Genomic DNA, 21,323 nt, shown 5'->3' on the forward strand with positions numbered 1-21,323 from the left:
AGCGGAGTGACACGTTAAGCTTATAAGTGGTACCGTTCAAAATAACTCGTAGTACCCGGATAGGCGGTGTGTTATTCACTTTGGTGGTTGTTATCTGGGAATAACCGCAGGAATACGGGATTGACCAATCAAAATCAAGTATACAGCAAGAGTCATATGGACTACTTTTAGCATCTTTTTTTACTTCTCTGTCCTCACTGACTTTTGTTGTATTAAAAGTAAGATTTAATCTTTGTGTGGACTATCCCTTCAAGAGTTTCGACTGCTGTTTTCTATAAATTAAATCCTAAAAGCCTAAGCAGAATTCAGATGTAAGCTCCATGAAGGTTTGGCTGACAGAGAAAGACAGCTGACACCCGACTAAAGGGGGTTGAAGTGGACTTAAGCCTTGGTTAGAGGAGTTGCGTCTTTTCAAGCTTTAGAGGGGCCATGCTAAGCTCGTTCCAACCCTGTCGTCGTGTGAGAGGGGAATCAATGACGGCGACTCTTACGCTTGCCCATTGAATCCTCGTTTATTTCACTGCTCATTTGTCTGTGCTTAATTGATAGCAGTTAAGTCCCTTTCACCATGTTGGCTGCGTTGCTGTGGGGCCTATGTGTGCTTAAAGGGGCTTTCAGGCCAGACTAAAATACTTCATGAACACGGGGCCTCACAGACTGCAGGCGTTCATGTTGGAGACCCACCAACACAAGACGCCGGACAGACATATGAGGCTGTAAACTGCATAGCTTCAGCACGCCACTGAAAAATGAGAAAAGCTTTTAAACCCAAATTCTGGAAGCACACTTCATAGGAAAACCTTTTTCTTGAGCTTTGAATGCCAAAGGAATGTATGCGCTGCCAGATACTCAACAATTCATTTGAAGGCACTCCCAAACATTCCCAAACAAGGAATTCTGAGTTTTCAAATGGATTCATCACATTTCTAAAAATGATCTGAGACATACAAGGCTCTACAACCAGATATGGTGCATCTGAACATTATTTGAATAGCCTTCCCCAACTTGCAAACAGCCTTTTACAAGAAGAAGAGTCAATGTGGTTCTGCTCAATGTCAATAGCGTCAAACTGTTCATTTAGTTGAAAAATGTCTCCCAGTTCATTTGAGTTTAATGTGAGACCAAATATTCACTATAGGGTTCAGATCTGGACTCTGACCTAAACTTTGACCCTGAACCCGACTGACTTCTCAAGCCATTTTTGGTTGTCTTTACAATTTGGACAGGAGCATTGACTTGTCTGGTCATTCCTCTTTATATTGTGGTAAGCAAGCCATCCTGCAATATTCTCCTGTACTGCAAAGCATTAAATGCCTTTTCACAGAGAATACCAGCAGCTAAAAAGGCTCCCCACACAATGACACCTCTTCCTCTATGCTTCACTGTGGTAGAGATGCATTTATTATTATATTTTGCAGCAAGATTTTTCAAGACTGCTAAATTATATTCTGCTAAAAACATCTTTGATGCAATGTTTCTTAAGTAATACATTTGCTTAAATTTAGCTAATTTCCCGACCAATAATTTGTGATTAAGACAATTAAAAGCTTAGTTTAGCCATTTTGGACTTGGTCCATTTTTTTGATGTTTAAAACCCCAACATACTGCTCATAGTATTTATTGTAGTCCACAGAATGTAAATATTCTGTATGCAATATAAAATAGCCAGATGACCAACTAGATTTGCCCAAATGAACAGTATACAACAGATTGCAGGGTGGAATACTGTATGCCACAAAGCAATGTGCTTGCCTTGACCTTCCATTTTCAGAGTGATGGATGAACCATAAGTGATTTCTGCTGCACTATTTCCTTGGCTCAATTTCATACTATTTAAAGGTGCACTATGCAACTTTCCGTCCACTGGAGGGCGCCTATTCTAAACAAAGGCGTATTTTGATGACGCCAGGTGTGAGCGCAGTATTTTGGGACATGTGGTCTTCACCTCACAGCCGGTGGAAAATAGGACTCGGGCAGAAATCATGTTCATGACTGCGGTTATTAAAGGGGGGGTGAAATGCTGTTTCATGCATACTGATCTTTTTACACTGTTAAAGACTTGGAATCCCATACTAAACATAGACAAAGTTTCAAAAGTTAAGGTGGACGTTTGATGGGAGTATTTCTTTGTCAAAAATACTACTTCCGGTTAGTCATAAGTTTCGGCAATTTTTTTTCGATCATGGGTCCACTTGACGTTAAAATTTCGGAATTTCCTTGTATGGGCCGTACGGACAATTCTACCGGAAGAGCGTGAGAGAGAGAGCGAAAGCAACAGGCTACGCCCATCAAAGCGGGGCTCGTAGGCTGCGCTGCACAGGTGATGTGACTTCAAGAAATTAACAATGTCACCAAAAAAGTGCGTTTTTGGTTGCCAGACCAAGACAGTCCTGTACAGATTGCCAAAAAACCCTGCGTTAAGGCAACAGTGGATGTAATTTGCTTTTCCGGATCAGCAACTGAGTTGCGCAAAGGTTTATGTCTGTTCACTGCATTTCGGTGCCGACTGTTTCATAAACAAGGCCCAGCTCGACGCCGGATTTTCCAATCGCCTAATGCTGAAGGATGGAGCAGTCCCAACGATAAAGGTCCCAACGTTAGAACCGCAGGCGGTGAGTAAGACTGCTTCAAATGTCTGTGTTTTTGCCTATGCCCCTCAAGTAGCCCAAACATGATCACGTATAGTTAATTGATCAATGGAGCATGCGATGTGTAGTGCGTGTACATTTGTTTAGCTGGCCACTATATGTGTAACTTTATGTTTGTGTATTGTAAAAGCACTCCAAACAACAATACACAAAGAGTGGGGAAATATTTTGAACTAAATAAGCACGCTTCTTCATACAAATGCGCTACTATTCCATGTCTTTCAATGTAAACACTAGCCTGCCGTGCAAAACCAGTCCGCTTACTAAAATTGTCTACACAAACCACACGTAAACACACACACACGTGCACAACTGCACTTCCCACATGTACACCTTCAAAGACAAAAATACGACGATATAATTCAAGTATAAATATGTAAATAACACAAGCCCCTAAGCATATTATATAGTTAGTGTATAACTTGTACCACATACAGACGTCCTGCTCTAGTCGTTTTTGCTGCTGCTCCTGTTCAACTGCAGCCTCTGGGTCTGATTCCGGATCATAGATGTATGGCTGTATCTGATTAAAAGCCATATTTTTATTTTGAATAAAGTTTTTTTCCCGCTGTTAGGGATGACACAGCTTTACGACGCACTCGACTCAACACAATAGCAGCGGCGAGCACACGTCATTATTTAGCTCCGCTCACACGACACGCCCCCACCCGCTCGGCTTTTTTCGGAAAGACTCGGAACAGCGCATCTTTCTTATATAATTATAAAAAAAATAAAGACTTTTCGGAGATATGCAGGATGCAATGCTACTCTATAGGTACTCAAGATTGACATGACACTGACTGAAACTGAGTGTTTCACCCCCCCTTTAACGTTACTGTAGTGTAAAGCAGAGCAGGGCCGAGTGTTGCGGGGCTGAGCACGGCCGCTGGAGCGATTGTTATACAAACACACGGCTTGCGAGTACCGGGACTTTCATTATGACGGGATGGGAGACAGTTGTCGGGCGCCCGCACTTCCGCTTTTTCCGGTCAGGTAAAGCAGTTATTTTTATCATATCAGTACATTTAAGGGGCCAAGGGCTTCGGCCATCCGTCCGCTCTCTTCCCTGAACTGAAATGAAGTAGTGGGCTGTACTTTCCACACGATTGACATCAGGTTCAAGTATGCCCACAAGCCGTGTGAGTTATTCGTGTATTGCAGGTTGGCTGGTGGTTATGTTGCCCGCATACCGCCTCCCATGGCCGAGACTGGTATTACGACACCTGTTGGGCTGGGGCTAGTAATGCTACTGCTAATTAAGGTTGATATCTCTGCAGAACTATAACTTGACATTTTTTTAATGACATCATCGCCCTTATTTCTTCTCATTCTTTTGATGCGTGTAGGTCATTTTTTGGATATTTTTACCTCAATTTTTACACATGGCACCTTTAAACATGCATGTTGCCAATTTAGCATCTTTTTACAATTCCCTTTTTACAATTTTTACAAAAAACAAACAAAAAAAACAAAAACAATTGTAACAATTGCTTAGTGATTTTTCTGACTTCTGGTAGTAGTCTGGAAGTAGTCAGTCACTATATCATATACTCCATTATCTAACAAAATATGTAAATGAGAACAGCTTTATTGGAAATTCGGCTATATATTGTATTAAACAAATTCAGTGTATGAATATGGATTATGGGTGAAAACAGAAGTAAAGTGCCAACAGTTGGCGCATTACGTAATCAATTGTCATTTAGCTTTTCAATCATCGTCAATTAGTCAGTTTAAGCAGACGTTAGCTATTTCCATTTAAAATAGTTAGCAATACTTGTAGCATACTACAGTTTGAAATATTGATCAGGCATGGATAAACCCATTTAAAAAAACAACAAAAAACAAAAAAACCCGAAATGCATTATACAGTATACTGTGCCGTTTTCAGGAAGTAGTGAGCTAGTATTCCAAACATAGCCCTAATCAGTCACAGGAAGTGATATCAGTGCTGATTATTAGAAAGGCCGCTTGATTCAGAGACCAGTTTAGATAATCCATTTCACACACTATATATGTCTTGGCCCTCTAAAAAGCCCCTTAATCCTCAATGATTCAGGGATCTAAATTAAACTTGGATGACGGATCATTTCTCATTCAAACAGCCAAAGTCTCATGTTATATATATAACCCAAAGAACAAACAATTCATGTTCTTTAAATGTGGTTAAATTTGAGTTTTTCAGAACTACATTTTCAGTCAACTAGTTTTTGTGTTGCCTGAACAATTAATGAGTCCAAGGCCTGGTTCCACAGACAGGGCATAGGTTAAGCTATTAGGCTTTAGTTCAGGACATTTAAGTAGTCTTTATAAATGTGCCTTAGAAAAAAAACATTACTGGTGTGCATTTTGAGATAAAACAATGGCACTGATATATTGATATACAGCTCTGGAAAAAAATAAGGGTGCTTTCACACCTGCCTCATTTAGTTCGGTTGAATCGTACTAGAGTTTGCTTCCCTCTTTGGTGCGTTTCGTTTGGTCAGGTGTGAAAGCAGCAATCGCACTCGGGTGTGCACAAAAAGCGGACCAAACAAGCGTACCGAGAGCTCCTTGAAGAGGTGGTCTCTGTATGCTTTCAAAAGAACTCTGGAGCGGATCGTTTGTGGTGACAACCTGATCCGACCTCAAACAGAACCAACTGCAAAAGTACTGATCTTTTTTGGACTAAACCAGCTGCCGTAGTCAGCTGCGCTGACATTATATGCATGACATTATTATCTGATAGGTCGTTGGCAATATTTTCGGAAGATGAGCATGTCAGAGTTAAGAATAACTAATGCACGCCTCCGCTTGAAGTGACGAGCAATGCACGCTCACCGTTCACAGTGCATTAGAACGTTGTTTTCTAGTCGCATTCGCGCTTCATTATAGAAAGGTATTGTTTGCATACTGTGGTAAATAAACACAATGTAGTAGATTATGGCCAGGGACAAAACCAGTCCGCCCGTAGGTGTGTAGTTTGCTGGCTTTTCCCATGGACTGTAAAAAAACCCACAGAAAATACACTTTTCCCACATGTAAATTCTGACCAATTGAAAAGCAGTTTAGGAAATACGCCATGGCCAATGAGTGATGTGGATGTTGTCATGTGCCTGCATTTAGTTTTTTTCAACTGGTTCGGACCAAAGCAATCAGTGCGGTGTAAAAAAGGAACCAAAAAAGCTGAATTTTTTTTAATTGTTTGCCCTTGGTTCGGACCACATGAACCGAACTAGAGATGTGAAAGCACCCTAAGAGACCACTTAACATGGATTTCTCAACGTTAAGTGGTCTCTTAATTTTTTCCAGAGCTGTACATCTGTGTAAGTTGCTTTTAGTTAAAACAGCTCAAACATGCATTTTATTCTTAAGCCTTAGGGCCCTAACATACACCTAGCGCAATGTGACGCCAGTAGCAACCAAAGTGTAGCCTAAAGCAGTTATCATTTTCACATCCAGCGCCACGTTGTTTAAATAGCAAATGCATTCGGACGTGCTGGTCTGAAAACGAGGTGTATCCAGATGCATTGTTGGCGCATTGCTATTTTGAGGCAACTAAAATCGATTGCGCCATTGACCAACAAAACCAGGTCAAAAGTCAATATTATATAAGTGCATTATCTTTTTTTGTTATTTAAAGGGCACGTTAGTAATATGTGCCTATAGGGGGGTGCACAATGTGCGTACACTCTGCTTGTTACATAATCAGGGATGCGCAGCACACAATCATTTTTAAATATTATAAATAAAAGGATTCCTTTCTAGAGCGCATATAGTCTTTTCGCTCACAAATTCCGCCATGTAAATAGCGAATCCGTCATGCTGCAAATAGAACTGGATTTTTGAGGGAATGGGAGATGAGACTCTAATTGGTTCATTGAACATTATGCCCAAAACACACCCATGAATCATTAAGAGAATAGGGATAACTCTTTTAGGCCACGCCTCTGGCCGTTCTTTCTGCCGTTAAACTAGCAGAAGTGGATTCGGACACGCCCTAAGTGCACCTGCGCCATGCTCTTCAGACCATGCGCTCAGATTGTTAAAATAGGCAACAACTTTTTCAGTGCAAGCACTACAGCATAGCAGCTGTCAACACACTTTTGAAAAAAAATATCAGAGAAAAATGTAAAAAGATAAATACAAAACAATTCTAGTTAAACCAGTAGACTATAACCACTGTGAGCAATCCCTGCTGTTTTCCCCCAAATATTCATTGCAGTCTGATTATAAACAGCCATCACAAACATCTCAGGGGAAAACATACTGATATGCAGCAGTGATGATAAAACACAAGACAATTTGACATCACACTCTGTTAGCTGAAAGGGATACTGGGTGGTTTCTGTGGTGGTTCCTGCTGTCATTTTAGTGATAGTGTATTATATTACTAAAAATATGCTGCATGTCTTTTGCCCAAATGCAGATATGAACAACACAGTAAATCACAATGAAACTGACAGCCTGTCCCATCCTGGAGGAACAGGAAACATAAATTATCTGTTTGAGTGAATCATCTGTGTGCTACTGCATCTAATCTTTTATATGTATGTATTTAAAAGTGGAAAAATCGAAGATTATTAATCTAATGGATGCCACCTTAAAGGTTCCCACTTTATGGAAAGAAGGAGACTTGCTTGATGAAATGAGTGTACTCCAGGGAAAGCTAGAAGGTTGTACAGTTAACTCCCATGGTGTCATTCGAAACCATACAACCTACTACCTCAGCCTGGATGCACACGTCCACACTGCTGTTCCTCTGGACCTCCGGGAGCAAAAAACTTCTTCTGTCCTTTCAGAGAAGGAATAATTCACTTTTTCTTATTTTTTATTTGTTTGTTTTATGATGCATTTGCAAATTGTCAGCATATTATCCATTTACATCAGCGGTTCTCAAACCTTGAATGGTCCATGATTAGATTTGCTCATAAATAATCAAAGTTGACTTAAAAAAGCACCAACATTGAATTTATCAACTGGACATATAGTGTTAACATTAATGATGTTTCTGTTGTCTCGAGTAGTAAAGCATGCAAGTGCAAAACTTGTATAATTTCGCAAATTAGCAGTTACTTTAGTTTAACAAAATTATGGATTGGTAAAATTGAGGCTAATTTATCATAAATAAATATAAACTAAGCATCATTTGTGCACTACTAAACTTGGTAGCTGTTGTTAGTTGGTGGTTTCCATATTTTTTTTATGTTGCGGCCTGAAAAAGTTTGAGAACCACTGCTTTGCCAAGTTCAAAGAGTGCGCCGAGTTAACCACAGTGACAGAGACCCACAGAATCGAGCTTGGGTTGCCGATTACGCCACAAGATCGGATCTACGGGTTTGTGACAAGTGGTCAAAGCTTCTTATGAAACCCGATCCCAGGTCATACTCATGTTCCCAATTCTTTGTGGATGAGTTATCAGGTCAGATAAACCACATTCCCCTACATGAACAAAACACTGTCATGGAGTTACAGTAAATATAGAAAGTGGGAGAAAGACAAAAACAGCATTCACTGACCTGGTTGAGTTTCAGGGGTGGAGGTGTATCCACATATCTGCTCATGATTTTTGCACTGTGAAAAGAAAGAAGGAATCATTAGGAAACATCTTCACAGTTTTGGGGAGGTAATGCTATTTCATGCATTCCGACTTATTTACACTGTTAAAGAATTGGATTCTCAAGCCAAACATGGCCAAAATGTCAAAAAATTAGTTGGAAGCATGACAGAGTAATTCTGTGACAAATACACTCTTTCAGGATTTTAACAGGTTTTGGAAAGTTTTTTTCAAGTATGGCCCTGTATGAGGAGACCACAAAATCAACAATGTCACTAAAGAAGTCTGTTTCTGGTAGTAAGGGAAAGATAACTTGTTCAGCTTCCCAAACAACCCAGAGTTAAGGAAACAGTGGATGCAGTTTTTTTCCCGTAGAAGCAACAGAGTCCTGCAAGCGTGTTTGTTTGTGAGTTGTGTTGTTGGCAATCGGCACGTAATGTGATGATGTATTGTGTGTGTGTATCATAGGTGTGTGTGCTCGAGACTCTTTAGCTCCGCCCACTGCACTCCTCTATGAGTTTAGCTGTTTTCAGAAAGAATTGGTACTGCATATCTGTCTTTTATAAATATGATAAAACTAAAGACTCTTCAGACATATGAAGGATGCAATACTATGTAACCTTTAAGAGTCTACGGTTTTTTAATTCAGAATTGTGTAGAACATGTATATTAAATAAAATATAGTTTAGAACTAATTTTGTTTTACTTAATATGACATATCTTTGAGGGAAAATGATTGACTCCGTCAGGAATCGACTGAATGAAGACAAATGGTGTCTACAGTACAGGTTGTTGTAGGCTTATGTCATCTGAAAAGGAAATTAGTTTCAGAGGCAGAGCAAATTATTATATTTTGATGAATGATTACAAGGTCAAATTATTAGATTTTTTTTTTGTTGAATAGTGCACTTGTAAATCAAATACAGGTACAACATTATGAAGCTATATTAGGATAGGTTATCCATTTGAACAATCTGACAAACATCTAACACAAAAGAACCTAAATAAATCTTTAAGTAACGCATCTCCCATCATATCTTCACTTCAATCATACAGCGAATGAACACTCTAGCTTGAAAACATTGAAGTTTGGCAGAAACAGTTTGTACAAACACATCCCTGCCAGAGACCGCCATGCATGACTGTCTGCGAGATCAGGGTGAGCTTAGACAAGAACATGGTGGTTTTAAAAGACAACACGAGCTGTTGAGGCGGTAAAAGCATTTCACAATCAGCTGCTGTCCTCTGAATGCTTGCTGATGTTCACTGGACGTTCATTCAACTCAGAACACTTGAGCCATGCCAAAGTGGGCGGAGGCTTTCACACCCATTAATTTGCAGAATCATTACTTTTTTGGAGTTTCGAAAACAGTTTGAGCACCATTTTACTCCAGCTAAAAAAATCTACAATTCAAAATTAATTTAGATCATTTATAATTTACATGAATCAGAAAGTGTGCGGAGTCCGCCATTTTCTCAGCAAGAAAAAGACAAGAGGAAAAAAAAGAGAAAGAACTCTCACTAGCATCGTTTTCCAAGTTTCTCCCTTTCTGTCCTGGCACCTTCACAAAACCTTCACCAGCGGGTCACATGATGCTGCTCGAGCCCAGAAGCATTCAGCTGATGTCGAGTGGACATCTTTTGTCTAAAATGAAACCTTTCGCCGAGTATTCCACGAAAAAAATACTTCCTGGGGGGCTGAAAAGGGGTGGCGTTGGGAGTCATGGCAACCTCTACCTGGCACGATGCCCATCGTTAAGTACAAGAGGACATAGAAATCAGCTGAAATCTAACACTGATGCAAGTCACTCAGAAGATAAGAGAAGAGGAAACGTCTCAATATTTTAATGATGCTTTTCGAGTTATTCTTGAGCGAAGCTGCACTGGAATGCAGCGAAGAGTGCATTCTCTTGAAGACGGTAGTTGAGAAAAAACACCCCATCGGACTACATGTCTCCTGTTGCCTCTGCGTGTGAATGGAGTGACTCAATGAAGCTTTATTTTGAACACTCAGACAGCGATTCATCATACATCCGTGAGTCATAATTGTAGTTTGTAGATTTTAGTGGGCTGATGAAGTTTTCCGCTAGGGCTTTATAAAGTGTGATAGCAGACTATAGGGCACATATGTGGGCGTTTCCTGCATCTTGTTAAAGCCGCGCACATGAGATCACAGATGACTTCTGTATAGAATCTTTACACCCTCAAAGTTTAAATGAGGTGAGGGCAAGAGGAAGTAACTATAGTTAACCGGGGAACTCAACTATAATTTCACTACAGAGTAAGGTCTGGATACTAGGAATTGAATTGAATTAAGAACACCAAGTTTAGCCAAGTTTGTCAAGACAAACAAAAAAGCTAAATGTTAGCTTCACAAAGCTTTATTTTAAAAGTTGTGAAGTTTAAAGGTTTATAGACCTTACAAAAAGAAAGAATGATAAATAGACCCTTTTCACATTTCCGGGTTTCTCAGAGCAGAAGTCGTCATAGTCTGGATATAACTTTTATAGCGGTGAATGAGAGTATACATTATATATATATATATATATATATATATATATATATATATATATATATATATATATATATATATATATATATATATATATATATATATATATATATATATATATATTTATATATATATATATTGTGTGTCCCCATTTGCTCAAATTGCAAAAGAAAAACTCCACAATAGTGATTTCACAACAAAGAGGGAAAAAAATAGAGCAAGATTGATAACGGCAGTGAAAAGAGAGAACGCTGTTCATTTTTACCATCACTCTCATAGACTGTGTGTTAGAAACACCCTTACAGCAGTGGGGATTTGTTTTTTTTGTAATTTGATCCAAAAGTAATATAATGCAAATTATTAGTTTTATTAATGTACATACATTTAAAAAAACAAAAAACCTTTGCAGGATTTACAATATTGATGACCATTAAAATGCATCATCAATCTGTGAAAAGGGTCAATAGGATACACTCTAAAAAAATGCTGGGTTTCAAACAACCCAAGTTGGCTTGAAAATGGACAAACCCAGAAATGGGGTTGTTTGAACCCAGTGAATGGACCCATTCAAACAACCCAATTAATTTTAACACAGCATGTTTTAGAGTGTAGATTAAAGGATTGACAAATAGAACAATAGAATGATAGATAGAACAGTAGAACAATAGATAGATATAATGATAGATAGAACAATAGATAGATAGAACAATAGATAGAACGATAGATAGATAGATAGATAGATAGATAGCTAGATAGATAGATAGATAGATAGATAGATAGATAGATAGATAGATAGATAGATAGATAGATAGATAGATAGATAGATCACCAAATGGTATTGAAAGAATAGAACAAGCACACTTTTAAGCTAAAAAAATGTTAGTTCTCAGAAAATGTTTTGCATCTTTTCTTTACAGATGCCACTTAGTTTGAGATTGTGAATGCAATGATATTCAGGCATTTTCAAGTGTCTGAATATTGTATGGGAGCACTTTAAGCTCCACCATAAACGTCAAGAACTCTAGATTAGAAATCCGACCTCTTGGAACTAATTCAGTTAAAGGGCAAGTCACAGCTCTTTTGAATCTTTTTGTCTTTTTTTTCTTTTGGGACACACAAGTGCATTTAAGAGAAGCTTCTCACTGAACTGAACACAAAATATGTCATGACATCTTGATCTCTCTGTCCAGAGCAGCAACAGACCAAGATGAAAATTCCCACATACAAATACACACAACCCTGAGGCGCCTACAGTCCGCCCATAACACAATGTTTGGATTTGATCACTCTGAACTCATCCACCCTTGTTCCTGGATAGATGAATTTCACAATACACTTTGACAGGAGACAAACAGTCAGCAGATCTGCTTCAAACCACAAGAGATGGTCTGTTCAAGTCGATGCATGTGTAAGTATATATTGGTGTGGCCCTGTGCACACAAAAAAAAATGAACTGGGGAAAGATGATATCTAAATCTATTCCTTGTCTGCAAATTGAATCTCAATTTATAGAATAGATAATTATAGAATAAGTTAAAGCCATAATGTACTTTTCTGTATAACATGACTTGTTAAAATGATGTTGCAGTTCAGTGGCACATATAAACTATACGTGTATATATATATATATTGCGATTATAGTATATATATATTATACTGAATTGATGTACGATATATCAAGTAGAATATCAGTATCAGGAAATATTAGTGTTCTTTACTCATTATCTTTTACAAATTGGTAGGCGATAATCTCAGGGCGTTTAGCACGGCAGGTTTAAAAAAGTACTACCTTCGTACTGTATATTATAATTTAATGTAAATATAATATCCATCCATCCATCCAAACCCCCAACCCACCCATCCATCCGTGTGTATCAGTGATGCGCGGGTGGATCCAAAAGGAGCGGGTGCCTGCGGTCACCCGTAGGTTCCCGCGGTTACGAGTCATCCAAAAATATTTGTAATGATATTCGGGTCGCGGTCAGTCGGGTCGTTTGAAATAAAGATGACGCAGGACAAAATGCCCGATTTCGCAACACGTTGAACTGAGCAATTGTACCTTTTTAATAGGCTATCCTTTTTTTAAAGCATAGCTCAGTAATGTCCAACACGATCACATGGTAATGCGTATCAATAGTACGAGTGTGCAATCTCGTGAAATGTATACGCCAAAATGAGTTTCGGCGTGCATATGCTACGCAGTTTTTCGCATGCATATGATACACACTTTATGGCGTGGGTAGGATGGGGGTGGTGCGGTGGGTGGTTTGTGCGTATAAAGTGCGTATCATATGCATGCGAAAAAACATGCATAAAACTCATTTAATGTATACATTCCATTTTGTTGGGAAAATTGGAGGAGAGACACACACTTCGATTAGACTGGATACACACATGAAGCATCTTAATTGTTAAGAAAACTAAATGAAATAAATGAATAAATCAAGCGTTTATTACACAACACTAGACTAATATACAGCATTCAGAAAAAGAACAGTTTGCGATTTGCGCTCCTAAGGGTTTGCACACTTTTCCAAAAGTGTGCTCTCTCTCAGTTGACCTGCTGATGAATTCTTCAAGCAGGGTCGAAACATAAACATCGCGTTCATCAATAATAGAGCTGAAAATGAAATAGAAAATGATGGGCCGCCTCAAGCACTGCCTGCTCTCGCCGCTGCACCTCTGAGCGCACGTCAGGGCCTGAAACATTTCTCCTACACAGGCTGGATTAATGAATATTATGCCAGGGAGCATTTACTACTTTTAAAAAAATGCGGGTCAGGAAGCCGGTCGGGTAACGTTACAATATTTTCTTTTTTGCGGGCGGGTTAGCTGAAAATCTTGGTCGGGGTGCGGGTTGCTTTTACACTGACCCGCGCATCACTGACCCGTGTGTATAATATATTCATAAATCTTCATATTCAAAAGTACATGGGCTACTAATATTTTAAGCATATACATTCAAACCAAAATATATTCAGACACCTTCAACATTTTTTCACATTATCACAGTTTATTCACTATTTAGAAAATGGTAATAAAATATGACAAGAACTCAGAGTTAGTGTGATAGATTAGTTAGTGTCTGAACTGTGTCAGAACAAATGCATCTTGATAATGTCAGATAACTTTGATAGAAAGCTATATAATGGATTACAATCAACCAATCAGCTGTCAGTTGTTCAATTTAAACGTGCAGTATGCAACTTTTGGCCACTAGGGGTCACGCATTCAAAATAATAACAACAGACGTACTTTGATGACGTCGGGAAAGTGCGTGGGCTCATGGGAGTTGTTGTCATTGTCACTGTCAACCAGCGAATCTGGCATCTCCAGCAGAAATCATGTTCACTGACAAGGTAATGTATTGTTATATTACATCTCTATTATTGTTACGTTTAGTTACGGCTTTTCACTTTATGTAATGTCAATCTAATGAAATAGCAGCGAGCTACCGTTACTTAACAAACTTATCAGTAACGTTAGCTAATGTGTGAGACAGAATGTTGTGCGGGCGGTCGCTATGTCAACATACCTATAAGTTGGTAGGCTATGTTGACATATTAACCGCGCATCATAATTTGAGTTACTCAAATTATAGATATGTTGACATGGCATTCGCACTTGTCGAACATTCTGTCTATCAACTGTTCAATAAGGAAATACATTTCAATTTAGTTTATCATTACCAACATTATACATAGTAAATGAGAGAACCAGCAATACGTTGTTCATTGGAACACGCGCTGTGTCGCTCCCCACGTTCATCAATCATTCTAATAAACATTTATTTTGGAACTCGGAGATATATGAATAAGTAGATCATTATTAAATCAATATTATATGTAGCTAGTATTACCATATGATAAAAGTGACGGTCACCTTATATTAATTGACCAAGATAGTGGCATATTACCATATGAAGCTAACGTTACTTTCTCCAGCTACATATAAAACCAATAATAGCTAGTCCATCTGCGTTTTACACATGACATCATCATGTCACCAAATATACGGATAGAAATATACTTTTGAAACAGTTTTTAAAAAATAGCTGTTTCAGTCTCCAAAAACACAGGATCCGCCTGTTTGAAACGCCGATACAATACAAAATGTATACGTATTCAGCTAAACGCGTCTCAATGTGGTCAAGATCGCTATGCAATATGCAAACATACAGCATGTTATGATTATATGATTATGTTAGCTGAATGGTTACTTAAATTACTGTTTATTAAAACGCAAGCGAGATCAGCATCTCTCTGCAGTCCGAGCTTGTCACAAAGATTTCGCAATCTTTCAAAGGCTTCTCCAAGGTTTACACGTCTCTTGCTTCTTCTACTGTCCCAAAATCTTCTCGGGTCATTTTTTTCACCCGTACGTTTGCGCTTTGTTGAGCTGGCAAAACGTACAGGCAGAGTCATGATCCATTATCATACAGACTTTTTTATACGGGTGTTCCCCTTATACTGTCAGTGTTCCTCTTTGAGTTTGGCGGTTCCGCAGAGTTCCGCAGGAAGACGCAAACGCGGATATGACGTGATAGATGGGCGACATAACGGAAATAAAGACACGGTCCGTGTCTTCGAATTAAAATATTAATTTCTCTGGATTTAGAAGTTAATTGGAACTGTCGGGATAATGTAAACAAACAACTTTAAAAAATACATAACATAGTGATATTTTTATATTTTTAATGCTGAAACATTACATATTGTGCCTTTAAGTACTCAATTAATAATACCTATTTAGGACAACCAATGACCAGTATGTGGTGTAAAAGGTCATTAAAGAAAAAAAACTATACATTTTCTTTAAATAAGTTTTACTGGTAGTTCACTTTAAGAAGACTTTTTGGTTATAATATGTCACAGTTTACTTTATTTTGCTATACTCACATACATAAATAAATTATAATATCCTGTCTCCACTAGTAACATTTTTGATATATCTGCTTATACTTTTTGATTGTTAAGTATTAAATATAACAACTATTATTAGTAGTAATTTTGGTAATACAAGTTGTTTTAAATATGGTAAGACATTTCCAGGTTAAATGTACAAATGCTGAACGACTTTCATTACCAATGCAAGTTTGAACTCTTAAAGAAACCTCTGTCCAAATCGCCTACGGCGATCAGAGAACATCTGTGAGTCTCTTCCTCAAACTAAACTACAGAGAGAATCTGTGCCATAAACTATATAATACAATGTTAATTGTGTGTGTGTGTGTGTGTGTGTGTGCTTCCTGATGCTGCACAGCGGCTGATATATTCCCTGAAGATGCAGCCCTGTGAGTATAAACTATTTTCACGTCACTCTGAAATAGCAGGACCAATAAATTCTGCCACAGGGTGTGAGACGCTCCCCTCACCCTGAGTCAGACAGTCACACCACAGCACTCAAACACAGCCCGCATTCAACAGGGGAAGGAATTGAATTTATGCACCGAAACGCATGCTCTCCTCACATCATTTAGCCAGGCTGTGTCAGCTCCATGCATGATTGAAAAACACGCATGAGGTGGGCGTGTCTGTCGCATGTCATTTAGAGGCTCTTCCAGCTTGCTGATTGTGGGACAGTGATATATATATATATATATATATATATATATATATATATATATATATATATATATATATATATATATATATATATATATATATATATATATATAGCGTGATACGGAGGAGTTAAGAATAAGGTTCAATGTGTTAACATTAGTTAATGTATCATGACAGCATTTTTTTACAGCATTTAATAATCCAAGCTAATGTTAATTCACATATTTGTGTTTGTTCATGATACATTAACTATGCTAATTTATACTTAAGAACTTAACATATATTAGCATATCATTATATATTTAAGTACTGATTAATAACAATTGACTACATGTAATAACTAGATGGTTAGGGTTAGGATTGGGGATGGTTGAGGGTTATTTTCTTGTAATTATGCATCATTTACTGTCATGATTCAAGTACATGTAGCATATGTAACAAGGACACTTTCAAATAAACTTTTACCTAATATTTAGATAATAATGTTATTAAGATGAATAAATGCTGTAAATGTGTTGTTTATTGTTAGGTTATGATACCCAAATGCATCAAAAATGTCAAGAAATTGAACTTTATTATAAAGCTATACTGGTACATTAAAAAATGAGATAGTATGTGTCAAAAAACAACAACCTGGTAATACACAGCTGCTCCTATTTCCCACATCTACTTTCATTATTTGGAAATGCAGCTTGGACATTCTGTGAAATGTCTCCTCCTGTGCTATACGGAAGAAAAGTCATACAGGTTTGGAACGAATTAGTAATCCTAACAACATTAGGTTTGGAATTGGCAGAATTTTCATTTTGGGTGAACTATACATATAAACAGTTTATCAATCTCATCACCTCAGAGAAAGGCAATTTCATATCCGGAGAAGCAGGACGCTGAGGTCAAAGATCAACTGAGACTGGCAAAAAAAAAAAAACACAGAGCAGAGAGGTTTTCCCGCAAGACAGATCAAACCACTAAAAACCAGACAGGGGGGAAAATCAGACAGACGTCGCAGTAATGTGAAACGGTCATAATGCGGTCCCTTCAGCAGGACGAACCCACTGCATGCGCTGCTCACAGGGGTGAAGGAACCAGATGGCTATGGAAAATCAACACTGGGTGCTCTTCTTCTTAATGGCGATTATTCATTGACTCTATAAACAATGTCAGCGAAGGCGACGGAATAGCCTGACTTTAATCTTCCACATATGATATGAGAAACCAGAACAGCGTTCGTCTGCACTGCAGACCCCTCCTCAAACCACTGACCTCCCCATATATGCGAACCGAGTCATTACTGCCGAAAGTAAAATGTCAAACATTATTTCTACATGCCTTATTAATCTGCATTGCAAACTTGCACCACTGACTATAAGCTCCAGCGGCAGACAGCTTGTTTAAAAGCCAAAAAGACGTGCGACGGCTCTCCATCCAAACTGTTCTCACGCCACAAAAGGAGCACATGTTAATACAGACATACACTCTAAATGTATGTTTCACAATAACATAGAAATTCCACGTTTAATTCGATTGGTTAGTTAACTGAAATTTACCAGCACTTTCAGAGGGAAAATTCTTTCAAAGGAAATCCAATGTCAGTGTATATGTGCACGGAAGTTTTAAAAATGAAGTAACGTGTCAAAAAAAGGGATATGCATATGCAAACAGATTGGTGTAAATGTAATGAAATGCAAACGCAGGCTGATTAAACAAACAGATCTGCTACTCTCAATGCAGCTAGTCGTTTGCTTTAGACCCTCAGGGGATTGAACCAACTAAAAAATAAAGTTGAAGGAACAAATAGGTTTTGTGCAGTGAGGTTTGAGGTATCCCAGCGCAGAGAGGCCAATGCCTTCTGCTTTCCCTTAAACGCTTACAGAGTTTGCCAGGCAACGAGCCAAGAAAATGACTTTGTTTGACCCGACTGCCAATCAGTTCGGCTGGGTTGGTCTGTATTAAACGGCGACACCTTTTCTGCCAGCCTTATTGGCCGCAGCTGCCTCCTGTGGGTGGAGACAGGTTGAGAAACAAGGCTGTTGACGGGGAAAAGGGAAGCAGAGCTGGTGCAGAGCACACCGACAGCCAATGGGAGCAGAGCAAAAGAATGCACAGAAAAAAACAGTAAAAGGCATTGATTAAACTAAAGCTCGTTCCATGCATTTATTTATGGCTACAGGCTTAAACTTTAATCAATAATCTTAATTTAAAGTCTTTACATAGAATAAGAAATCATAACTGTTGCATGTTGCTAGGCAGCTTTTATAACCGACGGATAGCTCATCCAATCACAACGCAAACTCTAATTTGCTGATTTGCGAAATAGAGAGCATGGGAAATGCATCAAATTTTCCCACTCCCCCCCGAATGGCAATTCATCACCTTAAATTTAAAAGTGAGATGCAACAGTACCTCATTTTGAGAGGAACTTCTTACAAATCTAATATAATAAATAGTGCACAGGGTTTGGCTGAGCTCTCTATTAAATTATGGTCAATAACAAAACCTTAGACTCAGAGCTGTTCAGAAACCTTAAGAGGGCTTTTAATTAAATGACGTAATGCGTGAAGAGTGCACATCGATTACCGAAACCCTGCTCACCGTGAGCGACAAGCATACATAGATCTTGTTTACCATCACAAAGAATCAATCAATACATTGAGACTTTTGAATATTAAACTTTGGCAGAGTAAGAAGTATTCCATATGTGAAAACGCAGAAGCCGATCAATAAAAATGGCATTAAATAAGACTTGAGAAAGCAGCATGTTAATTGACCAAGACCATTAAAATGAATTTAAATGACATCAGGCTTAATTAGTCTTGCTTACTCTCAGGACCGCCAGGTAACGAGCCAAGGGGAAAAAATGAATCTCAGCATAGCTCATCAACTCTTCTGAAACTCACCGGACTGGACACAGATAGGATTTCATGATCATTATAACTATAGAAATGGAGATTTTTTTACACAAAGGAGGCTGTCAGGCTGATTTCGGTTAATCAGACACGTTCCGAGAACAACTGTTCTTTAAGTAAGGGAACTGTAAGGTATTTAATTATTCTGGTTCAGATTCTTAATGAACAACTACTTTTTGATAATGTTTTTTTCAAATCTTTCTATTATCAAAGTACCCTTAATTGTGATCTGAATGTGTATTTTTAACTATACATTCTCAAACTGGTCAGACTCAAAAGCCATAAAGTCAACAGAAATTGACGATAGCAATCTGTTTTAGTTTTATATATTGTGATGCATTTTCATGAAATGAAACTGAATTGAATTACAACTGCAATGCTTTAAAGGCCACTTGGCTTTTGGTTAACATTATCTAACAGACTGCAAGCCCTAAGTAAAATCAGTAAAACAAGGAAAGAGGTTTTAGAAAAGGAGCAAGTAATGAAGAAAGTGAATAGGGTCCATTTTGATTTTATGTTGCCTTTAAAGGGATAGTTCACCCAAAAATGAAAATGTTATGTTTATCTGCTTACCCCCAGGGCATCCAAGATGTAGGTGTGTTTGTTTCTTCAGTAGAAGACAAGTGAAGATTTTTAACTCCAACTGTTGCTCGTAAGTAATGTCAATGGGGTGTTTTTTATGAGAGTCACTATAAGAGTAAAAAAAACACAAAGAAATACATATCCATATTAAACCTTGTGGCTCGTGGTGACACATTGATGTCTTAAGACACAAAAGGATTGGTTTCTGCGAGAAAGCAAACAGTATTTGTTATTTTTTACCTCATAGCAGACGAATCTCATCTAGTATTCCCAGCGCCATTACTTCTGACGAATAAGGTCAAAATAACGGCGTGATCCCACTATAAAGAATAATTTCGAGTTGGACATGATGAAAGTGAATAAATCAAGACTGAATCAGTGAGTGAGTCATTGAAGTGATTCAAACCTTTAAATCAGTAGTGCGGAAAACCCATTCTGACTATATTAATATGATGCAACAAAACACAACGTCCTGAAAATCAGTCAGTTCCAGTATTTTTCCATTTCCATCCCGCCTTTATCAAGAATGCGCTTGAATCTTCTGAACAAATGTGGCATTCTATATATTCGATCTAGAAAAAACCATGACAAAATGTTTGCTTATGGCTTAGTAAATGTTTCCAGCTTCATAATGTGACAGTGTAGGGGAATTAGACTGTTTTAACCTGCCATTCTTGCTTCCTGTATTTTCGGGGCGCTTTCCTTTTGATTTCTCCCTTGGTCTGGCTTTTGTTGTCTTAGAAAATACACTGCAGACATGGGCAAGAGACCTCAGACACTGCTCGAATGTGTTCAAGCTTTTAGAAAAAATGACACACTTAAAATACACATTTAAGACTAATTTGAGGCAATCATCTACAATTATAGAGGCCGGCAAAAAGCTAGTCTTCACAATCAAATGGAATATATTAAATTCTATCCTTCTGAAATCACCATGAAAAGGATGTTTTATTGAGTCCTGCTCTCTGACATCTCTAACATCATCTCAGGCTTTCACAAACCAAGAGTGTAAAGCTCTAGCACTAGACGTTCAGCTGCCGCCTGACAAACAAACTTAACTGGGTGAAATGTATACAATTGTATGGACTGCAGAGTAATATAGACGCACGCACGCACACACTGTCTGTCCTGTTCTTAAACTCATTTTTCTGCAGCCATGATAAAAAAGCGCTAAGCATGAAAATCACGCCAATTTTATGCTGCCTGATCCATTGCTGATTCAGCAGAACGCTGGAAGGGCACAGCAGGAATGATATGGAAAGGCATAATTATGATTCACCCCTACACCGTGCAGGAATTTGCTGAACCAAAATTGTTTTGCATTTTTGTGCAACACAAAAACCAACACCTCTGCCTGAACAGAGACAGTGAGACTCATTTGCATACAAACAGTAAACTGATTTCTTTCTTAAATAATAATAGAAAATGCAAACATGACACTCTGAATGGTATGATTATTGATTATTAGACTGACAGGGCATTAAAAACAATAATAAGTTCTATGAAGGTGAGAGAAGCTTATGTATTGGAAATCAGGGATCCTCAGTGGCACTTTCACAATAAGTCAATGGGACG

At 38.2% G+C, this 21,323-nt stretch overlaps 1 protein-coding gene across 4 annotated transcripts in view; it reads right to left on the reverse strand.

Annotated features, from left to right (window-relative positions):
- Nucleotides 1–21,323, reverse strand: part of usp25 (ubiquitin specific peptidase 25) — a 143,139-nt gene that overhangs the window by 20,787 nt on the left and 101,029 nt on the right. For 2 of the 4 annotated variants that reach the window (XM_067432980.1, XM_067432982.1), the window contains exon 28: nt 8,147–8,201. The gene's annotated coding sequence lies outside the window, so the exon portion shown is untranslated. Of the gene's footprint in view, nt 1–8,146; nt 8,202–13,951; nt 14,048–19,739; nt 19,856–19,988; nt 20,069–21,323 lie in introns of all 4 variants that reach the window. The other 2 variants (XM_067432979.1, XM_067432981.1) reach the window with 2 other exon arrangements.

This window comes from Pseudorasbora parva, chromosome 23 (genome assembly GCF_024679245.1).
Source record: "Pseudorasbora parva isolate DD20220531a chromosome 23, ASM2467924v1, whole genome shotgun sequence".
Taxonomy (NCBI): domain Eukaryota; kingdom Metazoa; phylum Chordata; class Actinopteri; order Cypriniformes; family Gobionidae; genus Pseudorasbora; species Pseudorasbora parva.